Source organism: Hibiscus syriacus, unplaced genomic scaffold, assembly GCF_006381635.1.
Source record: "Hibiscus syriacus cultivar Baekdansim isolate YM2019G1 unplaced genomic scaffold, ASM638163v2 tig00111213_pilon, whole genome shotgun sequence".
Classification (NCBI taxonomy): Eukaryota; Viridiplantae; Streptophyta; class Magnoliopsida; order Malvales; family Malvaceae; genus Hibiscus; species Hibiscus syriacus.
This window is the reverse complement of record NW_024063022.1, coordinates 981501-1006944: the sequence shown is the minus strand read 5'-3', so window position 1 is coordinate 1006944 and position 25444 is coordinate 981501. Positions and strand designations below refer to the sequence as shown.

Below are 25444 nucleotides of genomic sequence, written 5' to 3'. Positions count from 1 at the left end.
GGTTGTATAGAACATAACATAACAAGTTGTTTATTTTTAAATAACTGTAGAAAGTGTCGACAAGATGTAGCTTGATAAGAATGAGTTAATTGATGAAAGATTTGAAAGGAAAGAAAAATTGAATGTTATTAAAGAATTAGGATTGGAGTCTTTGATTGAAATAAACGCACGACCAATACATAGGGAGTTATGTTGATACTTGATAGAGAATTTTGATGTAGAAAACTGTAGAATCAAGTTCAGTGGATATTCATTACCGTTGGGGGTTTTGGAGGTTGTATCAGTTTTGGGGTTGAAAAATGAAGGGTTTGTGTTGAAGAAGTATTTCAGAGGGAGGATTGGAAAAACTGAGTGTGATGTATAATATAAAGGCGAAGGTTACATTAGTTGATTTGGAGAGACATATAAAAAACAGTAAATATGATGGTGATCTACTGAAGGCAAGAGTGTTATTGTACATGGTTGGGATATTTCTTTGTCCAAGGGGTGATACAACATCGAGCAAGGAAAATTTTGAAGTTTTTGAGTGAGGAATGGATGAAGGGTGAACTAAATTGGGAGAAATTTATTGCAGACAAAATGGTTGAAGAAATAGTTAGCTTTCAAAATCCCGAAAAGCAGATACCTTAAAGGTTGCATTGTTATATTAGAGGTAAATGACTAGTAAAGATGTCTTTTTCTATAATACTTATTTAAATAAATTGAATTGTATGGATAAAATGATTTAGTTCATATTGAATATAGGTACCTACAATTTATGGTTAAATTCAGCAAGTGTGGCCACTGCAAAAAAACCAGGATGCCACACATTCTTGCATGGTGAAAGGAAGATATAATGCGAATTATGGCAAACTTGAAATCAGAACGACCGAAGAGGGAATAAAAGGTAAGAAATGTCATATTGGTTATTATGCTTTTAAAACTTCATTTATGACAAATTTGAAAAGTTTGATTAATATTGTAATTTAATTTTAAAGGTTATTCTCATGGAGGAAGAGAATACTGAAGATAAAGATTCTGGTAAGGGGGTTGTATGAATGAAATTGTGTTAGATAAACTTCATTTTAATTATGTTTGAGTTGCTACAAATTAAACAAAGTATTTAAGAGGTTCATGAAATACAAGTGAGGGTGGAGGAAGCATTTGAGACCCAAAATTATGATGGAATAGAGTTTATGGGAAAAAGTAATGCAAAATTTGTTGGAGTGGTGGAAGAAGTTGATAAAATGAGGGGTGAAATAGAGTGGATGAAGTATTGTGTTAGTGATCTTAAAAAATTGTTAATGGGTTGGAGGAACTGATAAAGGGTGTGTCATTAATGAAATTAGTGAATTGAGGGTAGAAGTGAAAGAGTTGTTTGGATCGGTTGAAAAAATATTGATGATATAGAAAAAAAGCAAAAAACGATTGTTCCAAGGAGCGAAGCTGATAGAAGAGGAAGAGGAACCAACGAAATATCATAAGATTTTGGTTGCTTCTGACTTTAGAACACCTGATGTATGCATTGATGATGAAAATGATTCTGATTGTGAAACTTGTAGTGTGCTTACTAATATAAATTCAATATTGTAGGTTGGAGGATGTACGTAAAAGGTTAGTGGGAAGCAATTGTTGTTAGAGTAGGTTGATGAAAATTTGGTTAGAAATTAAAATGATCTGTCCAAAGGTTATGTAGATACATGATTTCTCAGTGGCAACCAATTGTGGATTAATATTTATTTGGAACATAAACAGGAAGAGTATTTGTTTGCTTCATTATATGTATTGATTGAAACATTATGTACTTGTTAGGTCATTTATATGGTCTGGTGGACTGTGGTGTTCGAATCTCATAGTTGGTCACATGCATAAAAGATTGCGTACTTTCCTTGTAATATATCGGTAAGTTGAATTAATAAATGTTTATGTAATATTAATAAAAATTTATGGATGGTAAAGTAGTAATGGTTTAGAAGAGGAATTGCAACTCACGCTTTTAGCTAAGAAAATAGATTATAAGCATATTTCAAAAGTCTATGGTACTATGGTCAGAGACTATGCAAAAGTGACCGATTGTGATTCGGTAAGAGAAAACACCTTATTATTTGTTCAATTTAATGATTTATAAAGAAAATTTGTATTATGATTAATAACCTACGACATGTAATTGCATAGATCATTTTAACAATGAATGTCAATGCTAGCAATTGGTTTTTGGTGGTGTTGGATTTGAATTTAAAGAGAGAAAGGGTGTATGATACTTTAACCACGACGAGGAAAAAATTATAATGAAGGATGCGGAGAAAATGGTGATTAACTTAATGTTTACATTAATGTTTATGCATGTTCTATAATTAAAAGAAGGTAATCTGATAAAAGAAATTTCAAATACAGCTGAAAACATTACAAAAAGGTTTTACGCTTCCAATTTTTAAGGAGACATTTGGGTCACCTAAGGTACCAATAAAACTTTTGATAGTGGTGTAGGAAATACCGAATGTTGAAACGAATGAATATGCATTTTGACTATTTTAATTGTTATTTGTCTGCTACTTTTTATAATTGTATGAATTATATTTGACAAGATATTATTATGTTGTACATAAATGATTGTGGCTCTCATGTCATAAGAATGATGCAAGTGGAATTCTGGGGGGGGGGGTGGAGAAAGTGGTAAGGCATTACATTATTTATAAATTTTAAAAATTTGAGTATGATCTGAATATGAATGATATGGTAATAGACTAAAAAATTGAATATATGTTGTTGGCAAATGGGATCGTATAAGAATATTAACTGATTTGGTTTGCCATGAAAAAATATAAAAAAGAATGAACTCACATTGTTTACGCTAAGTTGCTGAATAAACGCGAGAAAGAGACTTATGAGCATGTGGGTGATCTGAATAGAGAACTAATTTTTTTATGTATATATTGAATGTTTAATATATATGTGAATGCCTATTTGAGGTTATTTTAGAAAATGTATAACAAAATTTTTTTCACATGTAAATGTATCATACCAGGTGTTATTATCATTACAATATATGTAGATTGGTAGTTGCAGTACTCCAATCTCCGTCGTTGTCTTGAGAAGTAATGGTGAAATCATTAGAATTGGAATCGAAAGTTGTAATACATGATGGCTGTCGTAACTGTCCTTCGAGTGGGCCCGAAATTGGATTTTGACTTAAATAAATGTGCTAGAGCCGCCACTGATCATTTGGTTGACCGAACACCTTAATTTATCATCTTACCTGATCTGCGTTTTGCCATAAATATTTTAGATTCGGGAGTCGATTATAGCCAAGGAAGGATGTTGGGATTTGCGGAAGCTCGAATCGATAACCGAAAGGGTTCGCCAAGAGGGAAAGGGTTTACAAAGAGGGGTTGAGTCGGTCTTTGTGTTTAGGGAGTAAGGAGATTAAAAGATAGAAAATTTGCATAGCGATTTATAATGGTTCGACTTCTCAACTAAGTCTACATCCACTACCTTAGCTCCTCACCAAGGATTTTCAAACAAATTCACTAATTGGTTCTTTCTTTTTCAAGGACAAAGAGATAACCTTTACAACTCCCTAGCTTTTAACGGGCTCACCTAGAACCAATCCCTTGTTTTTCAATGGCTAAACTAGAACCAATCCCTTTTTACAAAAGGAAAGAAATGTAAACAAGAAAACCTCTCTAAGGTAGGTGTTTACAAGAATTAAGCTCACAAGAACAAAATTATTTACAAGAGAAAGATAAAATAAGATTGAAAAACTCTTCTCTTGTGTTTGCTTGGATAGGTGTTCTCTACTTTCTTTAAGTGTCCTCAGCTTGTTTTTATAGCTTGAAATGAATTTTAAATTGTATATAGACATTAGGGATGTTTTGGAGTCATTAGGGATTAAATTTCTACAAAATAAAACTGCCCAGAACAAATAGTATCGGTACTCCTTCAATGAGTATCGCTACTACCTTTGTAATATTTGAATTTTTGACCGTTGGGCTTGATAGTATCGATACTACTGTTCATGGTATCGATACTACTGTAGCAGTATCAGTACCATTTTTTGCATTCTTGAATTTTTTAGCATCAGTACTGTTCATGGTATTGATACTACTGTTCACATAGTATCGATACTATTCATTCAATATCGGTATTATTCACACAGTACGATACTATCCATAAAAAATTTTGTGTTCACTTCCAAATTAAATGGACTTTGAATTATTTTTGAAAACTTTGAATAAATTCAATTCAAGTCGAAAAACATTTTGCCATAAATTGTTATATCAAAACATAGTTCAACAATCTCCCCCTTTTTGATATAATAAAACATTTGAAAATTGTTTTTGACAAAACTAAATTATCAAATTGAATTTCATAAAAAATTAACAAATATGTTAGTAGCACATGAAATTCAATATATCCAAGTCTAAAATACTTTATGTCATACTAAATGTTGAAATTAGGTACATGTGCATAAAACTTAAAAAAATATTATGCATTTGAAGAATTTGATATCAATTGTTAGAGAGATATCTTTTGCTTTTAAAAACACATGCATAAACATTCAATTGTTAGAGAGATATCAAAGTATTTGAAAAGTTGATATCAATTGTTAGAGAGATATCATTTGCATTTAAAACAAAGTTTAACCAAAATTCATTATGATGAACTAAAAATTATGAAAAAACAGTAAAAATTTAAAATGTTCATCATGAAACCTTTTTAATATACATGAGAGGAAAACCAAAACATAACCATTTAAGATCAAAACTCATTCATGCAGAAATCCAAATGAGCAACCAAATAACCAAAATCAAGAGCATTAAGCTTAGAGGTTACCCATTCCTTTTTCAACGTGTGGCTAGAGCATCTTGATTTCTTCATATTCATCACCATTTCTTCCATATACCTACAAGAGACATTTAAGTTGATTTTCGTATCCAAATTTCTTTGGATCCTTGAACGTTAGTTTCAATGCCCCTTGTTCCCTTGGGAACCCATACTTGTCTAATTTTAAAACGTTTTCCTTTCTTCAAAGGACAAGTATGTTCATTGTGACCATGATAATGACAATGCGAGCATTTTGTCATTATGGAACTAGATGATTTATTTAAAATGATTTCTTTTTCTTTTGTTAAGAATTCAAGCTTAACTTTTAAATTAAAATTTTCTTTTTCAAAACTTTCAATTTTCATTTTTGAAAGCTCTAAATCATTTTTCAAAATTTCATTTTGGTTTTCAAAATCCATTTTAGCTTTCAAAAGAAAATCATTTTCAATTTTAAATTTTGAAATCATTTTCTTATATTTGAAGTTCATGGTCTCAAACTCCAAAAATAATTCATCATATGCATCTTGTAACTCATTAAAACAACAAGAATTTAATTCATTTGAGTTAGAAGATACCTCGGGCTCTTCACGAGCCATTAAGGACACCACCTTTGTTGGTTCTTCTTTCTTGTTTCCATGGATTTCCTCGAGCTTATTCCAAAGTTCCTTGGCATTTGAACAAGAAGAAACTCCTTTATAGATATCAGGACCAAATGCACAAAACACCATGTGCATGGCCTTAGCATCTTGTTGAGTTTTCTTTCGTTCTTGGTCACTCCACTTCTTCGCCTTCTTCGTAAGAGAAGAGTATCCATTCTCGATCATCTCCCATGCATCAAAATCATTGGATTGGATAAATAACTTCATTAATTTCTTCCAATGATGTAGTTTACTCCATTGAAATGTGAAGGCTTGTCGATCGGTTGGGAGTCTTCCATGTAGAACGAGTAGGAGATGGAAGCCATCTTCTTAAAGCAATATACTTATACAAAATAGTAGAAAATTTAAACTTATATTAAGAAATCCCATAATTTACATCAGTTTAATACAAAAATTACAAATGTAATCAGAGCATATACAACTTAAACTTTTAATTACATGCCAACATTAATTTTCATAACAAAATAACCTACTATTTAGGTTGCTTCTGATCTGATATCCACAGGAGTGATGCTATCCTAGCTACCTATCCTTGCTCGTCTAACTTCTTGGATCCTACGTGTGAAACACTCATACGCTAAGTCATCATCTTAGTGAGGCATAATATATAATAATACTATAATGAGAAGGAGTACAATGCATTCATATATTCATTCAATGCAACTTACATAACCATGCATTCCACGCATAAGCTTATCAAAGTAACAATTATGAATTCATATTAATAGTTTCATTAGCCCATAATACAATATTGAGAACTTAAGCTATGTGAGTGCATTGAGGTTGTGCACAAATGTTGTCACCACATCTCGTATATATACACCGAAGTGCCACATAGAAGTGCACCGAAGTGCCACGTAGAAATGCACTGAAGTGCCATATAAAATGTCCATAAGGACCACATAGAAATCTCATTAAACCATATACATATTATAAAAATACCAAATACGTGTCTCAAAGGACCGCATATATGTTCCAAAGGATTACATATATGTCCCGAAGGACCACGTAGACCCTCGACTCTTGGCATGCCAATTATACCTATAGCTCTCTTTTAAATAACATGGGCTTTTCACAATTCACATAGTTTATATCTCATAGACATATAAATGCTTAACTTGATGGTCGACTTTGATTTGTTGACATGTTAAATATTTAGACACAAATTTAGTGATACTTCTTTTCATTCATGGCCACCAATACCGATTCTTAAGGTCCATATACATCTTGTTTCCACCCGGGTGCATCGTCAATGGACTGTAATGAGCCTCTGTCAATAGATCCTTCTTCAATTCCTCATCATCTGGAATCACCACTCTTCCTCTATAGTACAAATTTCCATCAGACTTAATCTCGAAATCCTTATTATCTTAATTCTTTACTTACTCTAATTTTTTCAAACACATGTCATCTTTATTTTGCAGTTCTCTGATTCAATCTAACCATGTTGGTTTGAGCTTCAATTCTGCACATAGACCACCATCTCCACTTAAGATAACCTGGCGTCTAGAACTCGTAAGGCTGTAAACTTTTTTATGCTTAAAGCATCTACTACCACGTTAGCTTTTCCAGGATGGAAATCAATTATTACATCATAATCCTTTAAGAACTCCACCCATATTCTCTGCCTTAAATTTAATTCTTTCTGAATCATCGTAACCATTTCCAAATCATGAGTTGTATAATTCTTTTCATGCGGTTTTAATTATCTCAATTCATACGCTACCATTTTCCCTTCTTGCGTAATACACATCCCAATCTATTATGGGACGCGTCACTGAAAACCACAAAATTCTTTCCAGATTCAGGTTGAACCAATACTGTAGCTTCTGTTAAAATTCTCTTTAACGCTTCAAAACTTTCTTGACATTCAAGATTCAAAACAAATGATACATTCTTTCTCATGAATTTGGTTAAAGGTAGAACATCAACGAAAAATTCTTAACAAATCTTCGATAATAACCTGCAAGCCCAAGAAAACTCCAAACTTCAGACACATTCTTTGGAACTTCCCAGTCCAAAATAGCTTTTATCTTTTGAGGATCCACAAGAATGCCATCTACAGATATCACATGTCCCAAGAAAATCACTCCCTTTAGCCAAAACTCGCATTTAGGCAATTTGACATAAAAATTCTTATCTCTTAAGGTTTGCAAAACTATCCTCAGATGTACACTGTGTTCTTCATTGGACTTCGAGTACACCAATATGTCATCAATAAAAACAACTATAAACTGGTCTAGATAGGGTTTAAATATCCTGTTCATGAGATCCATAAAAGTAGCAGGTGCATTTATTACCCCAAATGTCATCACGATGAACTCATAATGACCATATCTCGTTCTAAAAGCTATCTCCAGAATATCCTTCTCCTGAATCTTCAATTGATGATAACCAGAATGTAAATCGATCTTTGAGAATACTAAATCTCCCTTTAACATATCAAACAAGTCATCAATTCTTGGGAGGGGATACTTGTTCTTGATGGTCACCTTATTGAGCTGTCGATAATCAATGCAAAGATGCATTGAACCATCTTTCTTCTTAGCAAACAATTCTGGAGCTCCCCAAGGTGACACACTTGGTCTGATAAATCCTTTCTTTAACAATTCTTGCAACTAATTCTTTAACTCTTGTAATTCTTTCGGAGCCATATGATAAGGTGCCATTGCAATAGGAGCTGATCCCGACATCACTTTAATTTGAAATTCTACCTCTCTATCTGGAGGTAATCCTGGAAACTCCACAGGAAATACATCAAGAAACTCTCTGACTATCAGAATTTAATCTAAATCTTTCTCTTTAGCTCTACTATCAATCACATTTTTAAGAAAACACTGACATCCCTGTAGCAACAATTTCCTTGTTGACATCGCCGATATTACATTTGCTATAGGATTAAATCTTTCACTGATCACATTCACTTCTATTCTTTCTGAACTTCTCAGGGTTACCCTTTTCAGTCTATAATCGACATTTGCATGATAATGTTACAACCAATCAATTCCCAAAATTACTTCAAACTCATCAAAGGGTAGTTCCATCAGATTAGCAGGTAATTTAATTCATTGAATCCTTATGGGACACCCCTTACAAACCTTATTTACCCGAGCACTATGCGCTAAAGGATTAGTCACTTTAACTTCACTACACGTAGCTTCTAATGGAATTCTCAACTCCTTTACTACTTTAGTACTAATATATGAATAAGTGGAACCCGAATCAATCAATACTAACACCAATTTATCAAATAACTGGAAAGTACCTGCTATAATCTCTGGATCATCACAATCTTCATTTGTCTTTAAATTATAAACTCACGCAGTTGAGCGTACTTCAAGTTGTGCAGAGGATTCAGACTGGTTTATCCCTCTACCTCTTCCTCTTTGCTATGGAGAAACAATTATCTCAGATGGTGCAGGTTCACCAACCATCAATGGATAATCCTAGATGAAATTTCTGGCGTCCCCATATCAAAAATAGCCTTATGAGGCCATCCGACACATTCCAAAATGATTCTTCCCACACTGCTGACACTGTCTCGATTGACCCTGATTTGATCTCCCAACACCAGATCCTACTGATTGGGTCTGTCTAGGTCTCATCTGACTGGATCTCTAGCAGAGGATGCACCTGATTTAGATCTAGCTTGAGGTCAGAATCTCGAATCTCTACATCTTTTTGATGGTGCTGAACTTGAAGAAACAACAGTTCTATTAGACATCTAAACTCTTTGATCCCTAAACCTTTTATTTTTGATCTCTCTCTAGAGCTTTAGCACAATTAATTACCTCCTGGAATGAGGACAAATTCAATAATATCAATATCTCCTTCAATCTAGGGTGTAAGCCCCCACAAACCATTCATAAGCGGCTTTCTCTGTAGGAATAAGCTCAGTTGCAAACCGACTCAACTTATTGAACTTACACTCATATTCAAATACAGTGTGATTCAACTACTTCAGACTCATAAACTCTTGCTTTATTTGCATGATAAACTGATCTCCAATATACTTGTGCTTAAACTCTTCCAAAAATAGAGACCAAGTCACTTGATCACTTGCCAACCTCATGGTGACATTCGTCCACCATATTCTAGCTTGTCCCCTTAACAAAGAAACTGCTCCATCCAACTTCTCCACTTCTGAGCAGTGGAGACTATCCAAAATGATCTTCAAATCATTAAGCTAGAGGTCTGCCGTAACCAGACCTTCCTCGGCTTCTCCTTTAAATCTGGGAGCTCCCAATCCTTTTAACTCCCTTGCCACATTCATTCTTTGGGTTGATGGAGTAGGAGGTTGGAAACGCATAAGAATAGCGTCCAACATCTTAAAGAACATATCCTGATCTTGTACAGGCACTCCCTGGGGTGCCTGTTCTTCACCTTGCCTAGCCAGGACAAGTGAATTACTACTATTAGCTGGCCTATCATCTCCCGCTTCACTTTGGGAGCTATCTTGTCTATCATCTAATAAAACATAATCATATAATTCTATTAGCAAGATAACATACTCATCTCTATATCAGATCAGAAGTATTTTATATTATGTTGGCCTGTAAACTATTTAAAAAAACTTTTGACCTCGGTTTATGACTAGAATCGGCTAAACTTTAGCTCTGATACCATTAAATGTAACACCCCCAACTCGTAACTGACCCAGATACGAGTCCGAGATGTCACATTACCATTTTAAAATAATATACTTATAAAAAATAGTAGAAAATTTAAACTTATATTAAGAAATCCCATAATTTACATCAGTTTAATACAAAAACTTACAAAAGTAATCAGAACATATACAACTTAAACTTTTAATTACATGCCTACATTAACTTTTATAATAAAATAACCTACTGTTTAAGTTGATTATAATATGATATCCTCAGGAGTGATGCTATCCCAGCTGCCTATCCTTACTCGTCTAAATTTTTGGATCTTACGTGTGAAATACTCACACGCTAAGTCATCGACTTAGTAAGGCATAATATATAGTAATACTATAATGAGATGGAGTACAATGCATTCATATATTCATTCAATGCAACTTACATAACCATGCATTTCACACATAAGCTTATCAAAGTAAGAATTATGAATTCATATTAATACTTTCATTAGCCCATGATACAATACCGAGAACTTAAGGTATGTGAGTGCATTGAGGTTATGCACAAATGCTGTCACAACAGCTCGTATAAATGCACCGAAGTGCCACGTAGAAATACACCGAAGTGCAGCATAGAAATGCACCGAAGTGCCATATAAAAAGTCAATAAGGACCACATATAAATATCCTTAAGAACCATATACATATTCCAAAGGACCAAATATGTGTCTCAAAGGGCCGCATATATATTCCAAAGGATTACATATACGTCCCGAAGGACCACGTAGACCATCGACTCTTGGCATGCCAATTATACCTATAGCTCTCATTTAAATAACATGGGCTTTTCACAATTCACATAGTTTATATCTCATAGACATAAAAATTCTTAACTTTTATCACATCACTTATGTAAACTTCTCATACATATTCACTTAGATCATTGTCATATAATGCATAACATATGAGTTCATGTCATATATCATATCGTGTAATGCAATCATGTACTAAATATGTTAGAAATAAACTTATCACAAGTTTAATTTCAATATCATGCTATAACCATTCTATACATATGCACTCACCTATATTTCTTTGTCTTTCCATCGATCAATCTTACTCGTCAATTGTTATGGAACTCGTTTATCTCGGTATCTACATAAATATGATTTCCAAAATAATCAAAGAATCCTAAACATTATAACTCGATCTTAATAACTTAAGCTATTTTATGAACATAATTCACATTTTACTTATGAAGTAGTATCGGTACCCAAAGAACAGTACCAATACTTCCCTTATAATGGTATCAATGTCATACTCAAGTATCGATACCCAATTCTGATTCTGTAATTCCATTTCCAAAGATTGTATCGATACCTGCCTTATGGTATCGGTACCCATGGTATCGATACTACCTCTTTCAGTATCGATACCCCATGAAGATGTTGTCTAAAATGTCCTTATGGTATCGATATTGTTCATGCATTATCGATACCTATGCAATATTATAGCCTATAATAGTTTTGTAGTATCGCTACTTTTTCGTTGAGTATCGATACTACTAACCCAAAACATACTCCACACATTCCGAAAATCATCAACACTTCACTTAATTCTTCTATTTTAAACTCCATTCTTGCCACTAAACCCAACTATAAGCACTTTAACTATCTTTAATCATTCCAACACCTTATTAACTTCAATATCTCATTCAAATTTTTGAAACCAAGAATCTTACAATTTTTTCAACATAATCCAAACTCATTTCTAACACTTATTACTTCTTATTCTAATTGTTTACAAGACAATTCAAATCTAAAAATCTAATTTCTACCTCTCTCTCAAGATTTCTTTTAGAGACCCTTTATCTTTAATCCTCCTTAAGTCCCTCATCTTATAGTTTTAGAACAACTTAAGCTTTCCCTAAGCTTAAGTATCATCTAAGAATCATAAACCAAACTTAACTTCAACAATAATCAACTCATAAGAAAACTCACCTTAGCTTATGGAGCTTCACGGCTGGAGAAGAAGAAAGATGAAGAGATATCTGGAACCTTTGTTTTCCCAAATATGTGTTCCACGTGGTTATAAAATAACTACAATCCAATTTTTAATTATTTCCATGCTCTAATGACCAATTTACCCCTTTTATTCCTCCTTCTTTACTAAACCATCATACATAAAATATTTTAATTAAGTCCCTAAACTTTTCAATTTATCTAATTTAGTCACTGAATTCTAGAATCTCATAATTTGGTCACTAACCCGATGTTTGGGATGTTACAGTAGAGCTTCTTCAAGTATTGTCTCAAGGTTGTTAAACCTTCTAATGAGTTAAGCTTTGATACCAATTGTTAGGATTTGCTAAAGTACGAATCAACAACCGAAAGGGTTCGACAAGAGGGAAAGGGCTTACAAAGAGAGGTTGAGTCACTCTTTTTGTTTAGGGAGTAAGGAGATTGAAAGATAGAAAATTTGCACAACGATTTATGGTTGTTCGACTTCTCAACCATGTCTACATTCACTACCTTAGCTCCTCACAAAGGATTTTCTAACAAATTCACTAATTTGTCCTTTCTTTTTCAAAGACAAAGAGATAACCTTTACAACTCTCTAGCTTTTAACGGGCTCAGCTAGAACCAATCCCCTTTTACAAAAGGAAAGAAATATAAATAAGAAAACCTCTCTAAGGTAGGTGTTTACAAGAATTAAGTTCACAAGAACAAAATTATTTACAAGATAAAGATAAGATAAGATTGAAAAACTCTTCTCTTGTGTTTGATTGCTTGGATAGGTGTTCTCTACTTTCTTTAAGTGTCCTCATCTTGTTTTTATAGCTTGAAATGAGTTTAAAGTCGTATATAGCCATTGGGGATGTTTTAGAGTCGTTGGGGATTAATTTTCTGCAAAATAAAACTGCACAGAACAAGTAGTACCGGTAATCCTTCAATGAGTATCGGTACTCCTTCAATGAGTATCGCTACTACCTTTGTAATATTTGAATTTTTTACCGTTGGGCTTGATAGCATCGATACTACTGTTCACGGTATCGATATTACTATTCATGGTATCGATACTAATGTAGCGTATCGATACCATTTTTTTATTCTGGAATTTTTAAGCATCGATACTGTTCATGGTATCGATACTACTATTCATGGTATCGATACTAATGTTCACACAATATCAATACTATTCATACAAAATCGGTACTATTCAACAATTCAGTACTATTCATAAAAACTTTTTGTGCTCAATTCCAAATTAAATAAACTTTGAATTGTTTTTGAAAACTTTGAATAAATTCAATTCTAGTCCAAAAATATTTTCCATAAATTGTTATATCAAAACATAGTTCAACAAAGGATTAGCACCATTGTACTGCCCTTTCAGTACCAATTTAATTTATCGGTTGTCTTAATTGGGAAAATTAAAAGTTAAACTGAAATTTAAAGAGTCTTTCCGAATTACTTACCTTTGACCGATTAATGTTGTTCCTAAGAGAAGATAAAAACAAGTTTACATATATCCATAAAAAATAAATAAAAAATGGGTAGATACATATACATATATATATATATATATATATATATATATATATATATATATAAATTTACGTAAAAGAAATAAAGAAAGAATAAAAAAATATATAGAAATAGGAAAAATTGTTGAATAAAAGATAAGATATGTAATATATATATATATATATATATATATATATATATAATATTAATGAAAAAAAGGAAAAAATGTTAAATAAGAGAAATAAATAAGATAAAATAAAAATATATGTAACAAATTGGAATTTATGGATCCAATTAATGCTAGAAATGGGCTGCCAGAAGAAATAAGAAAAGTTAGGGGATCGAATTACAAAATACAAGAAATATAATCAGGGACTCGAGTGAATTAATTGAAAATTCAGAGGCAAAATTGCAATAGGTGACCAAAATGAACTACGTATCAAAAGTATAGGGACTGTAGAAATAATTTAAAAATCTAATAATTACAACCCAATCCCCCTATAAATACCCCTTAAATCACCTAATTCCCTCATTTCTCACCCTTTCTCCTAAACTAAACCTATAAAACTCTCCAAACTCTCTCCCTTCTTCCACACTTGGCCGAATGGCCGACCACCGTTCTAACCTCGAACCGTCACCCGACTTGAAAAAAATTAAGTTTACCTTTACGTTCCCTCTCGAACCCGTAAACCCGAATCCACCCTAAAAAATCTAGATCAAAGTAGATCTAAATCCCAAGGCTTCGACTTTTACCTTGATTTCCGACGAGATCTTTAGTTCTCCGGTGACCCTTGGCTTCCCGATGTAGACTTTACGCTCTCCTAGTAGCTTTCGGCGAAGGTTTTGATTTTTTTGCTATATTCGAATGGTTTTTTTGTGTTTTGGTTTGATTGGTATTTGTTGTTTGGTTTGCTCGATCTGTGTTAGTTTCCGTCGTATATATATAGCCCCTCCGACGGGGTTGTTACCGGATATTACGGGATAGTGTAGTCCCGATTTGCAAGTTTGACGTTTATTGTTGGAAAATCGTGTCGGTTTCGTGTTGACCGGAATTATCGGGATGGCTCGGTCCCAATTTACTTGACCGGTTTTTGAATCCCGATTGACGCCGCCATCAGTTGGTGCTTATGTCCTTTTAGGGTTTGGAAACCTTAACCCTCTACTATGCCAGGCTTGTACCTTGTTGGGCTTCTACTGGGTTTACTGGGTTAGACTACCCAGTTGGACTCCGAATTTGGACTATTTTGGATCCTAAAAAAATTAAAATTAATAGAATAAAAACTAAAAAAATATATATATATTATAAGTTTCCAAAAACAATTTAAAAGCTAAATATGATTTCGAAAATTATTTTCGAAACTATAATATATATATGCTTTAAAAAGAATTTTTTTTCAAAACCATAATATATATGTTTTAAAAAGAATTGTTTTTTAAAACTATATGTTTTCAAAAAAAAATATTTTAAAAACCATATATCATATGTTTTTTAAATGTTTTAAAAACCATATATTATACATTTTTTAAAAATGTACGTTTTTTTTAATTGTTATTTTAAAAACTATATACTATATGTTTTCAAGATTATTTTTAAAAACCACATGCTATATGTTTTTCAAAATCGTTTTAAAAACTATATATATTATATGTTTTCAAAAATACTTTAAAAACTATATACTTTATATTTTCAAAAGCTATATTCGAAATTATTATATATACTATGCTACATAGAAAGGACCACAGACGAAAATAAGTGTCACGGACGAAAATAAGTGTCTACAATGGTCAAACATATATACGGACAAACTCACATAAATTTGATCATATTTGTTACTCCATGAATTTTGCATGTACTCATCCGCAAAGACATCATGATGGGTTGGTGGTGAACTCGTTGGCAAAACGAGTTGCAATCGTGGACAAGTAACTTTGTTATGTCCCTAATTTTTGCAAAACTTGTATTGCCATTTTTGTTTGCGACCTTTTCTTTGGTACTTGTTTTCGTTTTGGTTGTTTATGTGGTGGGTTGCAAACGCCATGAACGTTTTTTTTTATGTTTAGATAATGCTTTTATAGTAAACATGTCTTTGAATTTTACCGCTAGTCTTTTCATATAACCCCTTGCTGTTTTGAAAGACTCATCGGTCTTTGATGTAATGTAGGATAACCTAGTGGAAGTTACACGTAGAGAAGCGAATCGTCCTATCTGTACAACCTCGGGTGGTACATTGAAATCAAGAAAACTTGGTGAGTTAGTCTTCAGCTCCTTTGCCCACCTACTAAGAATCAAAGACTTTGGGAGAGATGTGTAATCCTTATTCTTAAGTACCATGTAGTTGATGTCGAAACGGATTGCTGTGTTACTCTGAATGACTGTTCTTTTTTATCCGTGTCCAAGTTTGATTATGGGGATATAAAAAGGAACAGTCAGTCAGAGTAACAAATCTATCTGTGTCCTATCACAATTTTCTTTCTATTTTGCAATTTTCACTTTATATTCTTGCCGCTGGCATTCTTTGCATATACACCACGATTGCGATAGGAAAAGACAAGAATTTCGCAGAACAAACTGAAAATGCAAAATTTGGGGGAAAGCTCCATCAAAGGTGCTTGTCTCATGCCATTTTTCATCTCTGTTTTCTTGGTTGTAAAACCGGAAATCAGTGTCTGAACTTGTCTGGTCTTTTGAACAGATTGAGGCCACCAACACAACAATATCCAGGGAAACCAAAACCAGCCTTCTTTTAACATCAGGATGGTGAGTTTTTCTAGTGTGAATATGAAATTTATTGTGCAAACCGGCATGCACAAGTACTTGTTGTCTGCCCGGACTTGGTTTTTATGGTGTATATGACTGTTGCATTGGTTCGTCTCGGCGTATTGATATCATTTCTCATAAACCCTAATTTATGAATATGACGAAGAAAGATAAAGAATTTTCAGTATCCTTTCTGTTGGGAAGATATTTAGCAGCTAAATTAGCATGTACAAAGTTAACAGGAATTTGAGTGGCCTTCAATGGGAAATGATGTTCACATAGTTTTCATTACCGGAGAATACATTTTCAGCTGTGGCTTGGACCTCGTAACTAACATTAAATGGCTCTTGTAGGTGGGGTTTGGCTCGGCATTTCCATTACGTTCCAGAAATTTTAGCTTCATTTTTTTTGGACTGTTCCAGCTCTGTTCAACCATGTAAGCTTGTTCTTAATCGTTACAATTATACTACTTGGTCCTACTCATAACCATATATGAAACCTTTATTGCTTTTGGTTACTTCACCAGTTTCTGCCCTACTTCTATGTCGTGTATCTTACCATCCTCTTATTCGACCGAGCCAAAAGGGACAATGACTGGTGCTGGTCCAAGTAACTTGTGTGTGTTCAGTGGTTTTATAACATTTTCCCTATAACTCAACTCTTTTCTATGTTAAGTGAGTTTAATCTGTAAAGTGGTGGTTAATATCGAGCGTGAACTGTTCTAATGAGACAACATTAACTTTTACTAATCGAAACTTTTTGTTCCAGATACGGTAAGTACTGGAAACTATACTGCAAAAGGTTTCCGTACAAGATCATCCCCGGAATTTACTGAGGTTTTGGGAACGCATTGAATTCACTCCCTGCGTTTGGTTTACAATACTGAGAGCATCATTGGTTTTGGGAGTTTTTGGTAAAAGCTAGCTGCTGCTATAGTGAATCTTAATTGGATATTTGCACCTCGACTATGAATGTGGCTTCTTTTTCAACCTCAGCCATCTTGGAGAATCAAATTGGTTGGTCTTTGCTTACGAAATCCTCAAAACTCACTTTGGAATAATTTCGACCGGAACTTGTGTGTTACGTACCTTGAATTTATGTAACTTTTTGGCAAACCATCAAATCGTGTAATGTGGAATTTGTTGTCCTTTTAATTATTGCTGATACGCATTTAATTTGTAGTCGCTAGACAAAGTAAATTGTTGGATCTAACCTGATTTTATTTAGTATAATGTAAAAAGAAACATATTCCTTGATTAGAGAATTTGTGCAAAATCTTGGACAATTTAAAAATAACATATGAAACGAGTAGGGAAATAAAACGAAACGAAAACAATGAACGCATATATAGATTGCTGATATTATTATGTTGAAAATTTCATTTCCCCCCAGACAAATCCAAAGGGAAATTATTCCATACACAAATGGTAGAAAAACGGATTCAGTTTCATGCTGTCAAAAAGGCAAGGCAATAAAAATAATAAATATTGAATTTACGTGCAGCTAACAAAAGCTACAACGACGGCACAACATGCATACAAGTTTCTTAATGCTCCAAAAGATGGAGCCAGAGACGAGACAAATCTGGACTAGTCTCATCCTCCAATGCGCGGAAACCAGCCGTCAGATCCTCGTTAAGCTTTTTAAATTTTGCCACAAGTGCTTCTTCTCCCTCAGCTGGGTCTTCAAATTTTTGTGACCTGTGTGATGTAGAGGGGAAAAATGGACATATGAAGCACATCATCATCCCTTCTTTTGGGCCAAAAACACGGCATCCTAGAAATATAACTGTTCGCATCATTTTGATTTGATTCTTTTGTTTATTCTTCGGAGAATTTCCAGCAGAAAGCTCAAACTCACATCGATAAAAGAGATCTCCCAGACGATGCTTGATAAGACTGTATGTTATCTTCTGACCGTCCATCCCGGCTGCTTTCTCCACTACCTGCACATGACACCAAACTCAATCAGACTTCGATTGCTATATACATTTCTAGAACATGCTGTTATACTTTTGTTAGCATAAATTTAACATCTTTAGTGGCACCGATATTTTAGGATTTAAATACTAATTTCCATATGCAACTTCTCTCCCCACCCCCCATAAAGAAGTTGTCATTTTCTTTCCCTTATCCTTTTCCAAATAGCTAAACCCAGGCTAAAGTACCGAGACAGTCCCATACACTAACATGGACTATACAGAATTGACTAATATAGTCCTTATATTTCTACCGGAGCACATAGATAAAATTGAAACCATTGTTAAAGGAAAACAACGTGGACTTCTATGTCAGATCAATTTTGCTTATTTGCACGCCAGCAAAAAGGTTAACATTTTTTTTCCAACTATTCTCAGATTATAGAAGTCCATGTCAGCACCAAAAGCAGCCATAATAGAAATTATTGGAAAACATAATGGTATCAATAAGCAGTTGTAGTAGCGTCGAAAGCATAGCTGCATTACCTGGTTGGCCAAAGTATTGAAATGAACAATGTTGCGCATCATCCAAACAGACTTGTAGAATGGGCAGAACTTGTCAGATCTGTCCCAGCAAAACGAAGAAACGTGTGCATAGAAGGATTACAATATGAAGACAAAGACATTGAAACAACGATAGGTACTAAGATAATTTCTGGTATCAAATAGTAAAGGCTGAAGATTACGGTGTAAAAGCATTCTGAGCAAGATAATGTTACCTTAAAAAGTTTAGCAGTTTCTAGTGTGATCTTATCTGTTTCAGCTAGAGCATCCTTTCCATCAAGCTGTAACCATAAAAATGCCAGTGAGTGCTGAATTGAGACGAGATAAAAGGACGGTCCTAAAAATTTACAGTAGCAAGCTAATTATGTGTGTCCAAGGGGCAGGCTGCAGGCAACAGGCTGATTTTTTTCCAAATTCCTCAACCGAGCCCGGGCTAGTAATGTTTTTTTTTTCTTTATGTTAATGATTTGGGTAGGACTAGCCACAATTTTTCTCGTATGGGCTAGGCCTACCAGGTCAGACAAGGAGGTCCGCACCTAAACAGTACTAACAAAAACAAAACAAACAAAGGGATAAGAGAATGAAAACAACATTATGTTCTGAATAATGATTCAGCCTCAATTCTAATTCATCAAGAACCATAGCATGATACGGAAACATACCTGGACAATTTCATTCAGATCATCTTCCCTCTGAAGCACCTCTCTGGCCTTTGTCCTAATGCTAATAAAATCAGGGTCAAATTTCTCATAGAAAGATTCCAAAGCCTTGGAACACAATATACAATCAATCAATCAATATGGAAAAGTTGTACCACTTGGATAAGGCCAGCTCAAGGAGAATAAAGGAAAATCATTTTTTGAGATAATTACAAACTAAGAGGTATCCAATTATGAACATAACCCCGAGTACTTTGAGTATGAAATAAGCCAGTTGACAGAAGGGAAATGCTTCCTCTCAGCAAGTTTCTTGTGAAGACCACAGAAAACCTAAAATCCAAACCAACAAGGAACATGGAGGTTTTTCTTTTCTTGCACGGATAAGTATAACAGTCACACACAGCACTAACATAACCAAGGGAGTGTATAAAATCTTGATTTATACCTGGACAATACTGTGGGTTGCAAATGTCACAGGGTCAGAGAAATCTCCCCCAGGAGAAGAATCTGCACCAACAATTGTGACACTTCCTGTACGTTCTGGCCCACCAAGGCATTTAACTTTACCAGCACGTTCATAAAAAGAGGCTAATTTTGCAGCCAGATAAGCAGGATATCCACTGTCAGCAGGCATTTCAGCCTGCAAGAGAAATTAACACAGATGCCAATATGAGCTTAATATAAAGAAAGCGGTGAAGACAATAGGGTGAATACCAAAGTATACCAGACAGAAGAAATATGAACAAAACAAAACACATCCACTTGCCCAGCAAACCTTATTTTTGACAGTATTTATAACCTGAAGGACCAATACAACTGGTAAAAAGAAATGGCAGTTCTACCCAAATTACACTGAAAAATTATTAATTTATTGTCAGCCATATGAGCTGTTATTGAACAGGGACTACACTGAAGCATTTTCCATGCACCACGTCAACATGCCTAAAACCCTAAATTTTATGAAGCAGTAGGAAAAATGATAAGTCAAAGGGAAGACAGATTGTTTCATTAGCAAAGGTTTGACAGAGCTTTATCAGCCGTTCAGAAATCTCACGTAATGCTTCCGCCCAGCGAGATGTTGAGTCTGCCATCATACTAACATTGTAGCCCATATCTCTGAAGTATTCAGCTATTGCGATCCCTGCAATATCAATGAAAAGAAGTGTTATGGCAGCCCATGTCCTTTCCAGAATACAGAAGGAAACAAAGGTAACAAGAATAAATCCCACAAATTGTCATGTAATGAATGAAATTAGCCAAAAATAACAATTGGAGACTCTTGGTCCCAAAGGTTACACTTAATGCAACAGTTCACCATCCAATTATTACAATTAGTAGTTCAAAGTTTACCTGTATAAATAGACGCTTCATGAGCTGCCACAGGCATGTTCGAAGTGTTGGCCACAAGTGTTGTGCACTTCATGACAGATTCTTCACGACCATCAGGCAATGTCATTGTCAATTGAGGAAAATCCATAAGAACCTGAAATAAATAAAAATAGAGTCAGGGTACTAAAATCTACCAGATGCATAAAATTTCAAATTGAAAGGTTAAAAACCACCTCGGCCATTTCATTTCCTCGTTCCCCACAACCCACATAGACAACATCATCTGAATTTGAGTACTGCACATGGTAAGAAAAATAAACCCAATGAAAATATATAATTGAATTATTGAAAAAAGTTAAGTTCAATAGAACCATAAAAAAATTAACCTTAGAAAGAGCTTGGCTAATCACAGTTTTACCACAGCCAAATGCACCAGGAATAGCACAAGTTCCACCAAGAACTAAGGGGACTAGGGCATCAAGAACATGCTGACCACAAACAAAGTCAATACCACGTTCCATTCAAGTGTCTGCAGCAAGTTTCGATGCAACAGGCCTAGGTGTACGTACAGGCCATGTCTGTAAACAGGTGTAGCATAGTCAAAATAAAATATTTGCAATTGTTAAAAAGAAAAACGGTTAATACACATGGCAAAATATTGACCCAACAAAAATGTCCTGCCGACCATCAAAAGTAAGTTAACTAATAAAAAGACAATGATCCAAAGCTAATTAACAAAAATTATCTTGGCCAAGACCAACTTCTAGTACAAGGAATGACCAGCGTCCATATATTACCCCACTCAATAATTTGACTCAAAAAATAAACAAACTGAGCCAGAACCCAACCCGCCTAATGTAACCTATAAGCATAAAAAACACAATGACTTGAAGAAAAAAACCTGAAGCATGGTGATTTGCTTTTTGACACCTTGAATTCAAGTTCCAGCACAGTATCATGAAATGAAGTAAAAGGGTCAAATATAGCAAAAATAAAGGTATGTCCTACATTAAAGCATATAGATATCATGATAAAAGAATTAAACGGCCAAACCTTCAACAAATATTGACCAGGGGAGCAATGTAAGTGATCTTTCCCATTGCATCAGAAGGCAGGGCAACATGATGTTGCATCAAAGTGTTTTCAAATACAGTCTGCATTGAAGCCATAGAATTATTTAAAGACAATAGAAGATCCAAAAAAGAAATAAAATTAAGTGATCCAAGAACCATACTATTGCACTACAGGAACTGGTTTACACGTTTTTGCCTCGAGAGAGGCAATGAAATGAAACATGTAGGTTTTTGTCCTACTTTTAATTATTCAGGTTTTTGGCTCCCTAGCCCTCCAACAAAAAATGTCCATATGCCGATTTTTGTACACAAAAATCAAAGCAAGTTGCAATGTACTCTCCCTCCCTTCCTGTCATTTTTAGATTTGGCTTGCTTAAGGAACTAATATTATAAATGAGAGCACAAGGCCACATTAAACTTACAGCATACAGATCTCCACCAGTTAACATGTCTCCCTCACCTGCATGAAGTAAGAATTGTATTGAACACCAACATCAGAAATCTAAAGCTACGAAAGTTGCATGAAACTCCCAAAGAGTATCTTTGTCAAGCGCTGAGACAGAAACTCCTCTAGGGATGTACACATCACCAGATCTTTTAGCAATAGTTTTCAAAGGCCTCTATGTTGATATAAAATTGAAACAAAAAAGAAGAGCAGATATCAATTAACACCGATTCATGATAATATAATTTAACAGCACAACAGGTAAAACATAAGGTGATTTTCATAACAAAATTGACTAGAAAAAGCTAAAAAGTAGAGGAATTTAAACTGCAGGTGAACTATGGTTGAACCTGAATTCCATCAAAGATGTTTCCCAGTATTCCTGGTCCCAATTCAACAGACAGGGGCTGTAAGAATAACATAGAACAACATATGATATAAGCTCAATATTCTAATCAACTCACTGTTAAGAAACCGAAGAGTAAACAGTACAGTTTTAAAATTCAAAGAGAAGCAACAATAATACACCTTGTGTGAGCGCAAAACTGGATCATTAACCATCAGACCAGCTGTTTCTTCATAGACTGAAATAAGAACACAGTGGAAGTTTCTTATCAATTTTAGAACTCATTTCCGCTGTGGATCCACATTAGCCACATGTAATTCTTCTTCTCTTTACAAACTCCCTTTCCACGAAAGCTTAACTGAAAAGCCTAACGTAGTAATGTTAGTATTAAGAAAACACCTTGGATTGTAGCAGATTCTTCTTCCAACCGAATGATTTCACCAATCAGATTATCGTGTCCAAAACGGACTAATTCATACATAGCAGCACCAGCCATTCCATCAGCAACGACAACTGGTCCAGACACCTGTATGGTAGTTAAAGTGTAGAAACCAGAAGGAAAAAAAGAAGTTAAGAACAGAATGCATTAATCCAAGCTAATTCCAAAGATTGTAGTCAATCATAAAAAACATTTCAAATTGATTCATGGACTTCAAAAGAAAGTAAAATATGAATGCCTAGCACTTTCTTCAAATACAAAATTACCTGTATATCCACATGAAAGTAGAAAGAGAAAAGAAAGTAGCTTTCTCATACTTCTCATTATCTATTGTCACAGAATTCGCGATTAACAAGTTCTTCAATCAAACCCATAGTGACAAATTGTGGTAGAAAAATTAATCCACTACAAGAAATAGCATCTGAATCAAATACATTGGGCTATGAAAGCAATTCAACTAAAATAAATGACAATATAAACTGCCACAAGTCTAATAAAATAACTTTTTTAAAAAAAAAGTCTAATAAAATCAACTATGGTTGGACAAAAATTAAATTACCACAAGTCTAATGAAAGCAACCAATTTTTAGTATTACCAAATGCACAGACACGCCCCAATTTATATATCTCAAGAAAGCCTGTCAATACTCACGTAAATGGACATCCAGATCAATCCAAAAGTCACTGATCATGCATTTGACAAAAAAAATAAAAGAAAAAGAAATTCTCAGAGGTCATATCAAACATCTTGAATCAGTACCATTTATAATAACCAAAGAAAACACAGATCAAGAATTAAAAAATAAACCAAACACTCAATCAGCTCATTCCAACCTCTAAGTCCCAAAGGAAGAATATCATTAGATAAAGAAATCATAAAACACATAGAAAAACGTTTCAAATCAATTAAATCACATCAATAAAAGAAAGAAAATGTAGATCAACCAATAAAACTCACAAAGCATATCAAGATAATCCCAATCCAACGTTAAAAGAACAAATGAAATTGAGGTACGAAAAGGTCCAAAATGATATAATGGAAGAGAGATATTACCTTACGAACATGACCGAATTCGCTCTCCTTCTCTGAATCCTCAAATGTCATCAATCTGGCTCCGTAAAAGGCCGGCATCCCACCCCCCACCCCCGCGTTTTTTCTTAAATGAAATTAAACAAAACTAAAAGGAAAATTCTATCAATTTATTTTTTACTAAACGAAAGAAATAGCTTGGATTTTAAAGATCTGATTAATTGAAAATGATTCAGTGAAGCAAAGAAACTACTCAAGGAGCAGAAAAGGGGAGAAACAGAGGCATAGAAGGAGCCCAACGCGATAATGAGATTTATTTATTTGGTGGTAAACTATATAATTAATAGGATTAATACCAAAATAAGTGCAAACTATACCAAAAATTTTGAATACATGTATAAACTATTTTTTATCCCTCTAAGAGTATATCGTTATAAACGTTATCACTTTAGATGTTTTGATAATAATAAATTTTATAAAACTCCGTTAAATAATTCGTATCATAATATTAAAATTTTAAAAATTTTAGACATCTATTTTGATTTTAAGCCAAAATACACATATCCCATCCTTTTTCTTCCCCGCATCCCACCCCACTCTCTCCCTCCCCTTTCCCATGGCTTTGCCATGGCCAAACGACCGATTAAGCAGTCGACCAAACAGTCGGTTTTCATTATCGGCTAAACAATCGATTATCACGATTGATCAAATGAATTTTAGGGATTAAGTATTTGTGATTTTAGAGATTGAAATTTAGGGTTTTGAGAATTTTAGGTTTTGAGATGATATTAAGAGCTGTAATCAGTCAGTGAGTGGTCGACGATGTATGGGAGGCCCGTCGCTGGTGAATGGATAGCCAGAGACGACCGACAGTTAGAGTAAATGTGATTAGAATAAGAGATTTTAAGAGTTTGAGTTTTTTTGGTATTTTTAAAAAATAAAATATTTTTAAGTTCTGTCGCAACCGTCTTTCGGTTGGGCCCCGGAATTGGGCTTCGACTTGAATTGATTGGGTTAGAGTCGCCACCGACCATTTTAAAAAAATTAAGGTAGGTCAGACACCATCTTACCTGATCTGTGTTTTACCAGAAATGTGTTGGGTTCGGGAGTCGGTTACGGTCAAGGAAGGATTAGCACCCTTGAACCGCCCTTTCGGTACTAATTAATTTATCGGTTGTCTTTAATTGCGAAAATTAAAATTTGAATTGAAATTTAAAACATTCGATTCGAATTACTTACCTTTGATGGATTAAAATATCCCTAAAAAGTAAAAAATGTTAGATAAAGA

General features: G+C 34.1%; 1 long non-coding RNA gene and 1 pseudogene across 1 annotated transcript; one reads left to right on the top strand and one right to left on the bottom strand.

Annotated features, from left to right (window-relative positions):
* The first annotated feature begins 16306 nt into the window (after positions 1-16306).
* LOC120156171 lies at positions 16307-16962 on the top strand. The gene is made up of 3 exons (XR_005519042.1): positions 16307-16353; positions 16707-16789; positions 16880-16962. It is a non-coding gene; the product is annotated as an uncharacterized LOC120156171 (long non-coding RNA).
* A 776-nt stretch (positions 16963-17738) lies between these two features.
* Positions 17739-24396, bottom strand: LOC120156080 (annotated as a pseudogene).
* Positions 24397-25444: the final 1048 nt, after the last annotated feature.